Source organism: Lolium perenne, chromosome 6, assembly GCF_019359855.2.
Source record: "Lolium perenne isolate Kyuss_39 chromosome 6, Kyuss_2.0, whole genome shotgun sequence".
In the NCBI taxonomy this organism is placed as follows: domain Eukaryota; kingdom Viridiplantae; phylum Streptophyta; class Magnoliopsida; order Poales; family Poaceae; genus Lolium; species Lolium perenne.
This window is the reverse complement of record NC_067249.2, coordinates 95,388,050-95,404,609: the sequence shown is the minus strand read 5'-3', so window position 1 is coordinate 95,404,609 and position 16,560 is coordinate 95,388,050. Positions and strand designations below refer to the sequence as shown.

Below are 16,560 nucleotides of genomic sequence, written 5' to 3'. Positions count from 1 at the left end.
AACAACCTCATCTTATACTAACTAGCAACGGATGGGCGCGGCGGCACGCCGCGCCAAATGTGTAATATGATGGCTATAATATTTATAAAACATATTTTGAATTGATGTAAGTAAATTTTTATGTTTAAGTTTTAAGACGGTTGGCAATGGAGATGGATACCGCATACATTGAAATTAGTTGTATAAAAATTTAATCTTAAAGATCAAGTAAATATAGGCATTAGAGAGACACAGAAATATAGTCCGGTAATAATACGAAGGCTGCATTTCTGTGATAGGTTTCTATGCTAATCGTGTCCTTCTATTTATACCGGCTGGACGCATGCTCTTGTGTTGAGATTGAACGGCATATAGCTTTACCCAAGTAAGGCACAAAAATAAGTGGTAATTAACTTGGACACAAGATAACTGATTGCAGAAGGGCATACCGAAAGAAGGTGAACACACATTACAACAGCAGTGATGTGAACACACACATTTATGCTACCTTGGTGGGACCTGGACATAATCAAATATCAAAAACTGCAAATGGGTAGTGTGCATCGGTGCATCCCCTATCACCCTGATCGAGATGAAGTGTAGGTTCATTGTTCTTAAAGAGTTAGGAAAAATCCAATGGGTATACTGCAATACTGAGAAATACTCTGACATGACATTCATATGCAGGAACGAAGAAACAGTTATCCAAGAAACACCTACATGTAACAGTACAAATAAACATGGATGCTAAATAAAAAACAAAGGCCCATAGAAAACCACCTCCGTTTAGAGGAATTGCAGTAGGCCGAATCCATAAAATACATTTGCAGCCACACAAATCTCTGATTCCACGTTTGGGAAACTCCTTTTCTGCAATAAATCAAAACAGTTAAGCGAGTACTTGTGATAGCTCCTATCAAATTAGCAATGTTGTACTAAAGCTACTAAGTGGTAGCTTAGTTTTTTTTAAGTATTTTGGAAATACCATGGTTGTTAAAAATACTACCGTTTCAAATACTTTGAGGTGTTTGGTACCATTGAGTACTACAGCTTCATAAACTATGGCATCTCTATAACCATGAATATTTTGGAGTATCCAAGAAAGTGGTCAAACCCTCTTTTTTGTAGACTGAGAGATGAAAGTGCGTGTTTTACTAAGTATGTATTTAGTGCCCAGGCATAAGAATAATGTATTGTTGCAGAAATGTAGTCTTTGTGTAAAAATATCTACCCAACAGAGTCTAAGCAGTTCAAATCACTTCCAATTTGAAACATAACCATGAAAGCATATTTAGGATATGATCTTAATCCCATCACCTGCTAGTAATATAATGTGGTGCGAAAATATGGGATTGCCTACACATAAACTGTATTTGGGCATTCTTCCATTTTCTCGATTTCAGATGTAAACATTACAATCAATGAATGGAAAATAAAATAATATTTGAGCAAATCTTGTTGTAGGTTGGCGTAAGACAAACAAATACGCCTAACTGGAAAATACAAAATGCTTCCGAGTGTGCCTTCTGTTAAGGAATCCACAACCCATAGCTATGCTTACGTAGGATGAATGCAAAAAATGTCTTTTGTTTTCTCTTTTGGCTCTATCTAATATAAACACAAACACAAGAGGAACCCAATAATGATACGAATTCTCGGTGCTCCTAGTAGGACATGTAAAGAAAGAAAATAGTAATCAAACAATGAGACACACGAACCTGTGATGTTATTTGTTAAAAGGTAGAGGGCACTTCCCCGTGATGTTATTTGCTTAAATAAAACTATAAGAAAAAATAGTAATAAGTGAACAAACTTCAGATTATCCATTTCTTTCATGAACTAAGAAACTACATCAATATTTTAGGGGAATGGAAAATAAAACAGGACTTTCTCAAAAGGTGATACATAATATGACACATTAGTTATATCGACGACTATAGTATTATGAGAACAATAACACGTTAGTGGTGCAAGAAAAATGTAGACTTTTCACAGCAAGTTGATGATATATCTATGGGCCAACTCCTTTGTTTACATATATGACTAAATAATGCAAGCCTTGCCTTCAAAACAAAACTTTTAGCGTCCATGATTAGTGTGTCAATCATACTAAATAACAATAGGGACAACACTTTATTTGGAAGGATTTATACTTGAAAAAGGATGACAAACCCCAGAGGGAGTGAGTAATATGAAGAAATTCATGTGGGCAGGGTCCAAGGAGATTCTCATGGGATAAATACTATCAGCTTTAAGTAAAATAGCAACAGAAATAGGTAGCAGAAAGTTCCAAGTGCCTAACACGAAATAGATAGAGGTGATAAAATGGAACTATGATTCATACTCACCATTATGACTTTGCAACCAGACTGAAAAATTTAAGTAGTTTGGTGACAGCCCAATTAATACATCGATTTGAACCTATTACTTTCAAACATACCTACTTTAACAGTTCAGTGGCATTGGCAGATTGTTTGTCCAGGTCTTGTCACGTCGTACTATATTCTATTAAGGCTCTTACGAAGGAAGAAAAAACAGAGATACATAATTAGGGGACGAATGGGTCCTATCGGCAGTGTAGATATATCCAATATTTTTCCTGCTAGCTCCGTATGGTCTCTTTTTCTTTTATTTTTATTAAAAATAACATTTTATACTGTATTAAGGCTCTTACCAAGGAACAAAAAACAGAGATACATAATTAGGGGACGAATGGATCCTATCTGCAATGTAGATATTACCAATATTTTGCCTGCTAGCTCCGTTTGGTTTCGTTTTCTTTTATTTTTATTAAAATGACATTTTTTTATTCTAGTGTATGAATGGAAGAATGCCCGCCGGTCCTTCAAAATGATTTGACGACATTACTCTTACGTTTACCTAGTCCATTTGGTTTTTGATAAATTGGCATAATATGGTGGGTAGAACCGAGATGAGAAGAAAATTAAAGGAAAATCTTAAATCTACACAACAATGGACAAACTATAATAATATCGCGACAATGCTTCATTACCAGTTTGTCCTACCATGATAATGTGCAAAAAAATTAACATACTTCCCTAAGGAAAATTCATTAGACTACTCGGTGGTTTTACAATATAACTATGTAAATATTGCTAATTAATCGCACGAACATGTAGCATGAACTGAAGACCAAGGAATAGCAAAGATGGGCTGAAGCAATGCGACTGAAAATTTTGTGCCTGCGAACACATATTATTTAGCATATCGAATATCCATATAAGTATAACTGGAACCTATAGCATAAACATTGATTAGTAAAATTGTGGAATTTTTCTGGGTTATGGTTTAAGCTTTTGCTTGAACACACAGTCCACAATGGCATTTACTTTTTTCAAGTTCTGGTGAACTTCAAGCTAAGAAATATGCCTCATTGTGATATTACATTCATGAATCTCCGTATGTTAATTTTCCCTTAGGTAGATAGAGGTAATACTTTTGTTCTTGTTTATTTAAGCGTTGGAATAAAACTACAGTCATTTTCTTGGTCTCTGGATGAATTATTCCTCATGCAAAACAATAATTGAGGGCCGTACCAATATCTAAATTAATAGAGAACCCGTAAAGTAAAACTGAGTACTAAAGAATTATAAATTTAATTATTGGTTTAAAACTTTCCATTGACACTGAAAACCTTGGACTGAACACGTATACTATTTAGCAGAGCAAATATTCAGAGCAGTGAAGTGGAACTGGTATAAATGTACTTTAAGAAAAACATTATGGTTTACATACTTCTATTTAAATAGAGCTAGCTCTTGTGTTCAGGGTTATTTGGCATCATATGGAAACAAAACTAAAAGGACCGGAGTTATTCAAGGACGAAAGAATAGACGGATTTGAACTTGCTAACTCACATTACACAGCCCTGCGATATCCTCTTTGTTTAATGATTATGTAAATGTTGAGTTCCTCCTCTCTTCTACTTGATTGTGTGATCCATAAGAGACACGTACACTGATACACGTTGCCATAATCAGCTGAGGCAAGTCTTCCTTGAGACTGAAACGGCCATAATAATTTGGATTCTGCAAGTGCAAAGTGACATCAAGAGAAATCAGATGCTGCAAATACAGTAGCACAAATAATATTTTATTTGATACAAACTGTTATACATTATAATGTTTGACATGTGTGCAAAATAATATTAATTGAGATGCATACAAGTCTACCAAATAAATTATTTTAGTCTTAATGAGAATAGTAATGTCTCTGTGCTGCGCGCTTGCTTTTCTAAAGACTATATGGTTTAGCAAATGCATCACACAAGTTAATTAAATCATAGATGCAACCATGGATGCTTAAGGTTACATAGAATAGTAATAGATAAGGCTGAATATAGAACATATGCCAAGGATGAAACCAATCTTGGTCATGCAGACATCCATCCATATGAAAACTAATCTAGGCTCTTAGCACAGATGCCATTGAACAGCGGAAGGTTACACAACCGGTAGAGGCATGTGGTGACGTAAGACAACAGCATATTGAGCAGCTTATGGATCTGATTAAAGAATAGAGAGCTTATTACATACATGAGATGAACTGGACTACTGACAGCAGATTGATCAGGCAATTCTAGCCGCCACACGAAGACGGATGCAGCTTCTCCCTGGGCATCTTGCGCCGGTGTTACACCATGAATCAATTGTAGGCTTCTTAGCATGTAGCTTTGCTTTCGGATTACTTTGCCTCTGCGAGATCACCACATTTGTCCTGTCGAGATCGTGAAGAACAGAAAAATAGTCATGCCCACGGACGTTAGCTCATCGTGCAGGAAGAAGTAGTATCAGATTTCATTCAACGTCTCTAGATGGAAGCAAATCATATAGTGCCAAAAATAGGGAATCTAGATTAAGAGAAACCTGAGTTTTGTCTGATGGGTCTAAATCAAAGAAACCGTCCGACTTGAACATCAGCCACCTCCATCACCCCATGTTCCTCCAACTGAAAATTGGCCTCCGGCTGCCAGGCGCTGCTGCTCTTCCCTTCGCCGACCGGCACACCAACCAACCGCCACAACCACGACAACCACCCCTCCCGATCTGCCAATGCTCTTAGGTGTATTGCCCCTTCGTTGCTGCTCCACGATGTTGGCATCTCCAAGACTCCAACAGGCAACAGCACAAAGCCAATGTAGCGACAGAGGAGGCGAGGCAGATGGACACGATGCGCACCGATTCAGCATCCCCTCGTAGGAACGGAAGAGAAACTCGTTCTGCACCAAAAATACGAATCAGACACAGGAAGAGGAAAGGTCAACAAAACAAGAGCAAATCAAACACGAAGAGAAACGGATTGAGCAATCCGAAGAGGAATCTGCAGAACGTAACAACAAATCAATAGATGGAGGCTGAGGCTACTCGCGCTGCCACTCCCAAGCCCCCTCCAAGCCCCCTTCCCATGCGCTTCCGCCCCCGTCGGCGGCGGCGGCCTCCGGCCAGCCAGCGGCGGCGGCAAGGCACCCTCCTCTCCCCCTGTTTTCTCTCGCTCTCTCTCTCCTATGAGCCTCTCCGCTGGGGTAACAGACCTGCTTGATTCTGGTGAGGCCTAAGGAGGTTATACTAGGGGGATGGAGGAGGGGTGGATGCTCACCTTGGTCCTTCGAGCGTAGGTGCCGGCCTCTGGTGACATTCCGCGGTGGCCCGGCCTAGCAGTTCTTCTCCACGCCACCAACCGCCTTCGAAGGGATGGGAGAGGGCCAAGCTGCTCCACCGCAGCCAGCGGCCGATGAATGGGAGTAGGGCGCGGAGCTCCTACTCTGCGCCACCAGCTAGGGCGAGCCGCGTCAAAATTGGCTTCGTAGATGTGGGCGGCAGGCGGACGACACTGAAAAGGCGGAGAAGGAAAAGAGAAAATGAGATGTGGATATTAAAAAAAAAGGACCGCTCAAATCGTTCCGTAGTGATTCTGTGCACCTATGCACCGCTTTGATCAGCCGACTTAAAGAAAAGAGGAAACAACTATGTCCACCCAGGTTTTAAACACAGAACAGAAGAAATGCAGCACGAAAATTCCAAGGTAGCACCAAAACTGTACACAGTAAAATCACTGGGGTAATGAGCCATAATTTGGCATACGTGTCAGCTTGCCATTAATCCCAAGAAAAAATTAAAATTTTGTAATAAAAGATGTTTGTTCCCAAATAGTATAGTAGTTATATCGCAAGGATACAAGGATGATGCGCTCTCGCGCAGAAAGCAAACGACGACGAAGCCCGGGTGAGTGCTGGGCAATAGAGACGCTAGGTCCGCCCGTGTATGTAACTAGCACCACTAAGCAGGATTAGCACATATCTTAGGTTGTTATTGGCTCCACCCCTGCCCAAGGGGGTGCACTGGGTACTGATTAAAAATATTTTTCTTTAGTCAATACAACATTTTCACCCAATGTGCACCCTCGAAAATAAACATTTTTCTCTCATCTAGCACCTTCTCCTGCGGCGTGGCACCCTGCTTACATATCCTTTACCTCCGCCACTGCTTCTAATTATGGCGGATTGTATTAATGAATGGATATGATGTTATTATTAACATCCACCGTCAAGACAACACCTGAATTACAGACTCTCTAAAAAACGACGCCTTCAAGAAGGGAACAGTGCTCAAATATCGTCGTCGCCCGATCAAAGATCTTAGGTTTCACCCTGAAGATAGTCCCCGCTCTTAAAACAATGCCTCCACCAAGGCCATTGTCAGGCACAACCAGTTAAGGCCAGACCTTGGGTTTTCACCCTAAAAGGTAGGACTCTGTACTTCACCTGTGCTGTCGCCCCCACTTTCATACCGCTGCTGTGAAACCTGGAACACCAAGCAAGTCTCTCAATAGCGCGGAGACTTGAACCTTCCTTAGCTAGTCCTCCCCTCCGGCCTTCATGAAATTCTCTTCTTCCGACTTTCATCATGGATCCATAGTCACTTGATGTCAACATAGAAAAAGAGCTTCGCGCCGCTCCCTCCAGAACCAACCGGTCGGAATAAAAGCATGGGTGCGCACGACCGAATACCTCCGATCCAGGAAACTCCATGCAAAGCACTGTTACATTCACGGGCGGAGCCTTCCGGAACTCAACCCACCGGCTAGATCACGAATCCAGGCCTCCGGTAGGTCCTCATCTTCATGCAAGAGAGGCCCTAGGACCGCCGCCTTTATACAGGTCGGACCCCCACGTCGGCGACCATCCCGGGCTGGCCAATCCAACCCTCCACCGGCGACACCATCGCCGGCTTCCAAACTCCTCCATCTCGTCGCCGGATCGCGGTGATAGATCAAAAGATCCACCACTACCAACCGCAGGCCAACCCTCTCCGGCGTAGAAGAGAGCCACCTCCTCCGTCGAACCCAAGGCTGCTGCCCCAGGCGCCCTCGTGGCGCGGAAGAAGCCAGAGATCGCCTCCACGCACCGACGAGAGGCGGGGGGAGGGCATGGCGCAGACCGAGGGCCTGGCCGCCGCCCACCACCAGCCCATGCCGGTGTGCTGCGGGTGGAAGCCTACGGGAGGGGAGGGGGGACCGCAGCGCAAGAGCTGCCGCCTCCCATCACCATCCGCGCCGGCCGCCGCCGCGTGCGTCGAGGAGGGGAGAGCCCGTCCGCCGTCCCCCACGTCGGCGAGGAAAGGCCCCCGCCGCCGCCACGCCCCGTGGGTCTTTGCCCCTGTGGCGCTACCGGCGGCGGCAGCGGTTAGGGTTGGGGAGGGGTTCGGGAGAGGAGGGGGGCAGGAGGGCCTCCAGTATTTGAGGGATACTTACTCCTCTAAGACCATCCCTAACTTAGAAGAGATGTCAATAAGTATCTGCTGAATTACGAAAGAGAGAGATGGGGTATTTTTACTTCAACATAGCGCTCATCTAAGACCATCCCTCTTACCCTTTAGGAGAGGTAAGAAAAGTCTGGTTTTGCTAAATTTGAGGTGAGTGAGATGTTTTTAAGTCTGAAAAAAATGCAACTGTAGTTAGAAAAAAAGTGCAACTCATCTAATCACATTTTTCTGCCAGTCAGTTGTACTTTTCTAACTTAATTGCACTTCTCAGAAAAGGCATAACTGGCCAGCTGAAAAGTGCAACCGAAACGAGTTGTACTTCATTTTAAACTTTGATTGCACGATTGCACTTCTTTTTTAGGTTACTGGGACCTAAATACGTCCCAGCCTACCAAAATTTAGAAAAACTCAAATAAATATTCAATCTAAACCGTCCATTGGTGAGGGGTATAATCTAATAATGTAGGACTAAGTAAACATAGAATTGTTCAAAGGCTTCACTTGACCCTATCGTTTACAAGAAACTTTCAAATAATCTATATATTAATACACTATATAATGGCTGAACAAGTTAGGGCAGCTCTTAGCAATTTAGGACTGTAGATACGCTAGGTGGATCCCACATTCTACCGCTTTGACCGAACTGTGGAGGAGGCAATGAGCTAAACAAAATCACGAAAGCTTTCCCCGCCACCCACACGGTGCCCCACGTGCCGCTTTGACTGCTCTAGAACCCTCATCCCCTTCCTCTCCCTCGCCTTCTTCTCTTGCAATTCATCTCGGCATCCGCATGTCTATTTCTCATCTTTTCCTCTCAAGAATCGGTTGTCGCTCCCCTTCATTTTCTTCTTCGGTGCGGCGGCGTTGCAGGCGTCGGCAAAACCACGCCCTGGGACACGCCATCCACTGAGACCAGCGCAGAGGCGCCCAGACAATGACATAGCCTTCATGCTCCAAGGTGCATACTCTAGCTCATGGGGTTTTGGGAGGATAGAACTGCACAAGCGCGGCCGTAAAATGGGAAATGTTGTACTGCTTCAGCAAGAGCATGGGCGGCATGTGAACGAGGAGTGGGACCATGGCAGAGTCTCCGCATGGTGAGTATCCATCCCTTCCTCCGTTATGTTTTCTCAATTCATCAGTTGTTTTTCTTATTTGCTCAGGTTTTTGCCATGGATTCTTTGGTATTGTTTTCATACAAATAAACCATATGTCAACATGTGCTCGAGAGATAGCTCTCCATACACTAATAAGGGATGTATGGATTCTCGAGAAGAGAGGAGCCATGGTGGACCCTCCCCGGACTGCCCGGATCCCACGAGCGAATAGAAAGTTAGATCTACATGGGATCTCACCTGAATCGCGCCACCTATCCTCCTGAGGAGAAGTTTGTTTCGTTTCAAACTTCGATTCAAACAGGAGGAGGATAATGTGCCTTAGATGATCCACATCTTCGGGTCAGGCACTGAGGGCATCTTGACCGTTTGCGTCCGCGCGTGCCGAAAATGCGTCTGGTACCCGCTCCAGCGGGACGACGCATAGTGACCGGGCCGTTCGCAGCGACGGAAACGTGGCCCAAAAATGCGTTAGGTTTTCGTCTCTGTGGACACTACGCGGACGCAGCGGTCGTCCGCCCGGTCCTCGCACGGGCCCGCCTGGCAGGGGCACAGATGCTTCATCTTCCGCGGCATAACTTACGGCCGGCGCGCTGCAACTTTTAAGTGCCGCGTTAATGGCGCGCCTCGGCTTCCGCAAGCATGCGCTTCTGGGCGGCGTCGCAGTGGCAGGACATTGAAGGCGAGATGGCGTCCGAGCCTCTTAAAGGAACATTGTCGGCGCCCATTTCCCCGACCACACCATTGCCAGAGTCCACCCTATCCACCCGACCGACGCCATGGGGAAGAAATGTTGGCCGTACCACAAGACCAAGAACGACCATGAGGCTAGTGGCTCGCGGTCCGGAAAGAAGCCGCGGGTCGGGCGGTACGTCCGCAGTTCGCGCGCCGCCTCTCGGAGGAAAACCGGCCGGTGCCATGGTCGGACGCAAAACTGCCTGGAGGAGGTTGGTACCTCAACTCCAGGCGCGTGCTGGTCCCCCCCCCCCCCCCCCGTGCCACGCGAGGGCCGATAGTGCCGTAACGAGATGCGCCGCTGATGTCTATGCACGCTTCTTCTTGTAGACAGTGTTGGGCCACCAAGTGCAGAGGTTTGTAGAATAGCAGCAAGTTTCCCTTAAATGAATCACCCAAGGTTTATCGAACTCAATACACTTTTCAGGTGTATAGGTGCACTAGTTCGGCGAAGAGATAGTGAAATACAAGTAATATGGATGATTATGAGTGATAATTGCAATCTGAAAAAAAAGGCAGCAAGCAAACATGGAGCAGAACCGGTTGTAAACGGTGTTTCAATGCTTAGAAACAAGACCTAGGGATCATACTTTCACTAGCGGACACTCTCAACAATGATATCATAATTGAATACATCATCTCTTCACTATGCTACTCTGAACCACTCTCCGGTTGGATAACGAACACAAATTCACCGTGTAGGGCAATAAAAGCACAACTTAAAGTTTGCATTCCAAATCTAGGGAGCCCACGCTGTCACTTTGAGCATCAAAAGATAGTACTAACAAAACACCACAATTTATAAGTATTTCTATAAAGTTTAGCCTAAGAGACAGACACGGGGTGCACACTGTCAACTTCACACCGTGGGACAAGGTATCTCCGGAGATCACATAATAAAACCACTTGAGTAGCATAATATATGAAGAATAACATCTACTTATTCAACTAGATTACAAAGCGCATGATCACATAAAGATCATACCATGTGAGAGAGAGATAGACCACATAGCTACTAGTAAAGCCCTCAGCCTCGGGGGAGAACTACTCCCTCCTCATCATGGGAGTCAGCAACAGCGATGAAGATGGCGGTGGAGTCGATGGAGATGGCTCTGGGGCAATTCCCCGTCCCGACAGGTGATGTCTACTCACGCTTCTTTTCCTGTAGATAGTGTTGGGCCTCCAATAGCAGAGGTTTGTAGAACAGCAACATGTTTTCCCTTAAGTGGATCACCCAAGGTTTATCGAACTTAGGGAGGAAGAGGTCAGAGATATTCCTCTCAAGCAACCCTGCAATTACGATACAAGAAGTCTCTTGTGTCCCCAACACACCCAATACACTTGTCAGATGTATAGGTGCACTAGTTCGGCGAAGAGATAGTGAAATACAAGTGATATAGATGGTGGTAATATTGCAGGAAGTAAAGATGCAGTAAATAAACATGTAGCAGAACTTGTTGGAAACGGTGCCAGAAAATAGCTTGCTGGCGTGGGAAGCAATTCTCTGTGGTGTAACTTATTCAGAAACAAGGTCTAGTGACGTGGGCATTACCCTTCGGGTAACCAATGTTGCCCTATCCTGTATTTCCTAGTTGGAGGCCCATGAAGGCACTCGACGGCAAGATGGGCCACTAGGGCGGTGCAACGGAAGATTCATTGAAGTACAAGACGCGGAAGGAGCCGAACAAGGAAAGTCTAGAGATAGATCTACTGTAAACCTAGTCGTACTCGATTAGACCTCGTGAGACCTGGCCTCCTATATAAAGGCCAGGAGAGGGGCTGTCGAGGGACACAACCAATCTTAGCGATCTTAGCCAACAAAAGCTTAGAGCTAGGTTACCCTAGTACTTAGCCATCTCGACGAGATTACAGCCGAACTATTCGGCACCCCATTGTAACCCATTATCATCATAATCAAGAACAGACAGGCAGGACGTAAGGGTTTTACCTCATCGAGGGCCCCGAACCTGGGTAAATCGCTCTCCCCGCTTGTCTGTGAACCGATGTCTCGTGTCAGCTTGCAGGATTCCATCAACCCTAAGCCCCTATCGGAGGGCATTTCCGAGGAGCACCCTCGACAATTGGCGCCGTTTGTGGGAACCCTGTCGGCACAAGATCGTTCATCGGCAGATCCAATCATGACACCGGCAACTTCATCAGCAACTTCATCGACACCGTCATCGCCAAACCTGGGAAGCCCGATTCGGTTCGGCTCCTATGAGTTCACCCCGCACAGCGATTCCTCCCGCTCAAACTTCTCAGATCTACAAGGAAACACGGAGATGACCTTCGGCAGCGTCCACTACAACGTCAACGAGGAAGGAATCCTTCGACTGCTGGAATCGCCCACTTCCAGATCGACGAGTCCAAGCGCGTCATCATCACTCGACCTTTCGGCTGGTCTGACAGGCTCGACGAGTTCACCCGCGCCCTTGACTCCCCGTTCCATGTCTTCCATGTCGGTAGGATCCGACGATCCCACATCTTCGGAGTTAACTTCGTACTACTGCTTGAACTGCGACACCAGGCACGGGCTGGGATCGAGCGACACGCCGTTCATCTGCAATGCCCAGTATTCATCGGGAGAGGACAGTATCGACAGCATTGTCCAAGGAACCACCCGAAGAACGGCACACCATCAGGTTTATGTCACCAATAACACGGGAAACACAAGGCACAGAGGAGACGGAGACCATACTCCTCGTTCCAGTAGACGGGCAAGTTTCGAAAACAGCGCCAGCAACCACGACAGCGACTACACCATCGCGGACGAGGAGTGGGCAGCCGCCAGGGTAGCAGTACTCAACAACACACCGCTCCCCGCAGGAACCTCGCTTGGAACCCTCAATGCTTATCGCTCTATACTAGAGAAAAACCGGGAGCACCTATCGAAAGAGCAAGCCACCCTCGAGAGACGCCTATCTGCGGTAGATCGATCCAGCGAACGACGAAGGGGCTCGCAAGGGAGCGCCTCTCGAAATACTCAGGGGGCAGGCAAACACCGGTCGAGGCTATCCAGGCTTTCGGAAGATGACGCTAGAGAAATCACGTCAAACCTGACCAAGTCCTTTATAACTACGGACACCGCAGGCATGCCACGGCCGAAAACCGTTGCAGGAGCAACAGCCAACCTCGCTGCGTACCTCATCAACCAGCGCCCTGAAGGATCCATGGCTCAAGCTCATCGAGGCGCCCTGGAAAGTCTCGCGATATTGGGAAATAATCTAGTTCCGCAAAAGGAAAAGACCACGGTGCAGGCTAGTGGTTCAAAACATCATGCGAGAGATGCTCGGGATGAAATCACCCAGAGCAGGATCGACAAAGCAAGGCGATGACGCGCCACTAGGAAGGACAACGATAGTGATTCTTCGGATGAGGATCAGGAGTACGACGGCGAACTCAGGGAAGCCGACTGTTTAAGCTACAAAATCCGCGAGACTATGCCACCCAAAAAGTTCAAGCCTACTCCTACCGACGCTGCCAAATACGATGGGTAGCAGGAACCAAGATCTTGGATAGACGACTACCTGCAGACTGTGATTCTGAATAAGGGGAACCAGATAGCAGCAATGCAGTGCTTGCAGCTCTACTGAAGGATTCAGCGCGAGCCTGGCTAAGGGGACTGCCGAAGGGTTCCATTAAATCATGGGACGACCTAGTAGACGCCTTCGTTGCCAATTTCCAAGCAACATACAAGAGACCCGTCGGGATTGAAGAGTTACGGAATTGCCAACAAAAGCAGAAGGAGTCAATGCGCTCATACATCGGGAGAAACATCATGCGAGAGATGCTCGGGATGAAATCACCCAGAGCAGGATCGACAAAGCAAGGCGATGACGCGCCACTAGGAAGGACAACGATAGTGATTCTTCGGATGAGGATCAGGAGTACGACGGCGAACTCAGGGGAGCCGACTGTTTAAGCTACAAAATCCGCGAGACTATACCACCCAAAAAGTTCAAGCCTACTCCTACCGACGCTGCCAAATACGATGGGCAGCAGGAACCAAGATCTTGGATAGACGACTACCTGCAGACTGTGATTCTGCATAAGGGGAACCAGATAGCAGCAATGCAGTGCTTGCAGCTCTACTGAAGGATTCAGCGCGAGCCTGGCTAAGGGGACTGCCGAAGGGTTCCATTAAATCATGGGACGACCTAGTAGACACCTTCGTTGCCAATTTCCAAGCAACATACAAGAGACCCGTCGGGATTGAAGAGTTACGGAATTGCCAACAAAAGCAGAAGGAGTCAATGCGCTCATAAATCGGGAGATTCACCAAACTCCTAAATGCTGCCGAAGATGTATCTGTCGACAGAGCAATCGACGCTTTTAGCGATGGCGTCCGGCGTGAGAGCTACATAGAAGAACTCGGGCGCAAAAAGCCAAAAACCATAACCAAGCTAATGGAAATCGCCAACAGTTGGGCTGATGGTGAGGACAACGTGCGAAGACCACGACAGCACAGTGACGACGAAGACGATGACCAGCCGAAGCACGACTCGGGTGGCCGAAGGGATCGTCACAAGAGAAGGAAGAACCGCAACTATGATGACAACAACCTGGTAGCCGCAGGGTACTCTGATCGGCAGGACGATCGATATGATGAAAGAAGAGACGATCGACAAGACGGTAATCGGAACAACTCTGGGAACCGTGACAACTATAAACCACGGCAGCAGAGGACTCCCGAACTGCCCTACGCTGAGCAGATCAACGCCCCCTGTTACCTGCACTCGTATGTTGATTCCAAGGATGGCAAAACGAAGTCGAGTCACCTGCTTAGGGACTGTCGGCAGTTCCTTGACATGCACAAACTCATCCAGCAGTCAGGCCAGCAACCGCTACCACCACCACCACCACCTCCACCGCAGCATCAAGTCTAGCAGGCTCAACCTCATCAACCCAACGAGGCATTTCCACCACCACGTGGGCAGATGAGCATGATCCATAGGACAGGTGTCTCGAGAAGAGAGATGAAGAAGCTCACCCGGGAGATTAACCTGGTAGAAAGCATCATGGCAAACATCCCCGAGTATGTCGAGTGGTCCTCTCAGAACATTACGTTCAGTCGAGCAGATCACCCGATGACCATACCAAAACCAGGACACGCTGCCTTAGTAGTCGAGGCACAAATCGGGGGGTTCAAGATGAGCAAAGTCTTCATGGATGGTGGAAGCGGGTTAAACCTAATATTCGTCGACACAATCAAAAGTATGGGGATCACCATGAGGATGCTAGAAGAAACAGACACTTGCTTCCATGGGATCCTTCCAACTGCGCCGGGCTACTCTCTTGGCAAAGTTTACCTGAACATCGTCTTTGGCAAAACCGACAATTCCAGGACGGGAAAGATCGAGTTCGAAGTAGTGAACTGGGAGTCACAGTATCATGCTATACTCGGGAGACCAGCTTATGCCAAGTTCATGGCTGTGCCGCACTATGCATACCTCAAGCTGAAAATGCCTGGGAACAACGGGACAAATATCACAGTCTATGGAAGTTTTTCACGCTTGGACAATTGTGATCGCAACTTTCAGAGGATTGCTGCGAAGTTTGGGTCACAACAAGAAATCGTCGACCCTCTGCCCAAGCTGTCATTACGAGAAATCAAGGAGGAAAAAGATGTCAGGGAAACGAAGAAGAAGCCAGCTGACCTTGCTCTTAAAGCTTCGGCAGCAGAAGCTTCGGCAGAAAAAGCTTCGGCAGCAAAAGATTCGGCAGTTGATGGCACAGAAGGCATAGGAGACAGCAAGATGCTGGCAACCATTGCCCAGACCCCTGGTGAAATCAACAACGCTGCAGCAACCACTAACGTGGTGAAAAAGCCAGAAGATGAGAAGAATCCCTTCCTTGCTTAAGGAATTTATTAGCGTTCAATTTTTCCTTTATTTTAAACTGGGCCTTCCTTTTTTTGCCCTCTAGTCTCGTGCTTACCTTATTAATGAGAACTTAAAGCTTCGATCCTTTGTTCAGCATTGCAGTAATTCAAAACGTCTAAAGCCGCATCACTATGCAACATAGTACGTGGCAGAAGATCGTGCTCCAAAAAGAAAAGCCTCTACGAGTGCTAAAATATACAAAGCAAACAAGGATGTTAATCCTTCCCTCTGCTATAGATGCCTCTACGAGTGCCGAAAATAGCAAGAGTTTTGGAAATACACACAACCCACGTTCGATATTTTACTTATGGAAATATCAAAGAACAACGGGCTCATCGGCAGAATCATTGCACCCGAAAAATTCGGGAGTGACTGTCGAAACATACATCGGTTGAAAGCAAAGTTGCACATACAACGGGTTTAGCAAGACCTGCAACACGAGCTGATCACTCAAACGTTTGCTGACCAACGAATACGAAAAAATGCTTAAACGGACAATTAAGATTTGCTCCCTCAAAAATTGCCAACGGCAACAACACGGTAAAAATACATACACATGTATCTACCGAATAAAAAGTTTCAGCTTAACACTTGGATGAAGTAGCCAAAATAACCTATTTACAAAATAACCCTAATCCCTGAAGTTACCCTTGCGGAGTTTCTCTTTCTTCAGGTACCTTCGAATACTCCTCGAGCTTGTCGACAATTATATTGGCAGGCAGCAATACCTTCGGATACAGAGTCTCCAAGTCACCAACCGCGTTGGCAATGGCAAGCAGATTTGCCGAGGGATAACGTGCAAGCACAAGGGCAAGTGCAAACCTGGCCCCTGCGAAAACTTGAGCTCGCACCAAGTCTCGAATCTTCTTGGCATTTCCGAACTCAGACATCAAAGTCAGCAGCGTAGGGGGAATTGCGTTTAAAGGGAACATCGTCTTCCAAACCACCCTCATAGCTTTGTAGCACTTGTCGAAGAAATGGTGGACTTGCTGAACCCGATCCTGAAATAGTGCGACAGCCGAAGCCTTCGAGTGTTCCCGCCAGAAAATCTCTTCGGCTGAGGACAGC

At 46.4% G+C, this 16,560-nt stretch overlaps 1 long non-coding RNA gene across 2 annotated transcripts; it reads right to left on the bottom strand.

Moving 5' to 3' along the window:
• Window positions 1–225: 225 nt before the first annotated feature.
• LOC127344962 (uncharacterized) lies at window positions 226–5,816 on the bottom strand. 2 transcript variants are annotated; one of them, XR_011747074.1, is made up of 5 exons: window positions 5,596–5,816; window positions 4,866–5,218; window positions 4,536–4,716; window positions 1,698–4,028; window positions 226–849 (listed from the first exon to the last, which is right to left on the bottom strand). It is a non-coding gene; the product is annotated as an uncharacterized lncRNA (long non-coding RNA). The 2 variants fall into 2 exon arrangements; XR_007878349.2 differs by having other exon boundaries at window positions 233–849; window positions 3,858–4,028.
• Window positions 5,817–16,560: the final 10,744 nt, after the last annotated feature.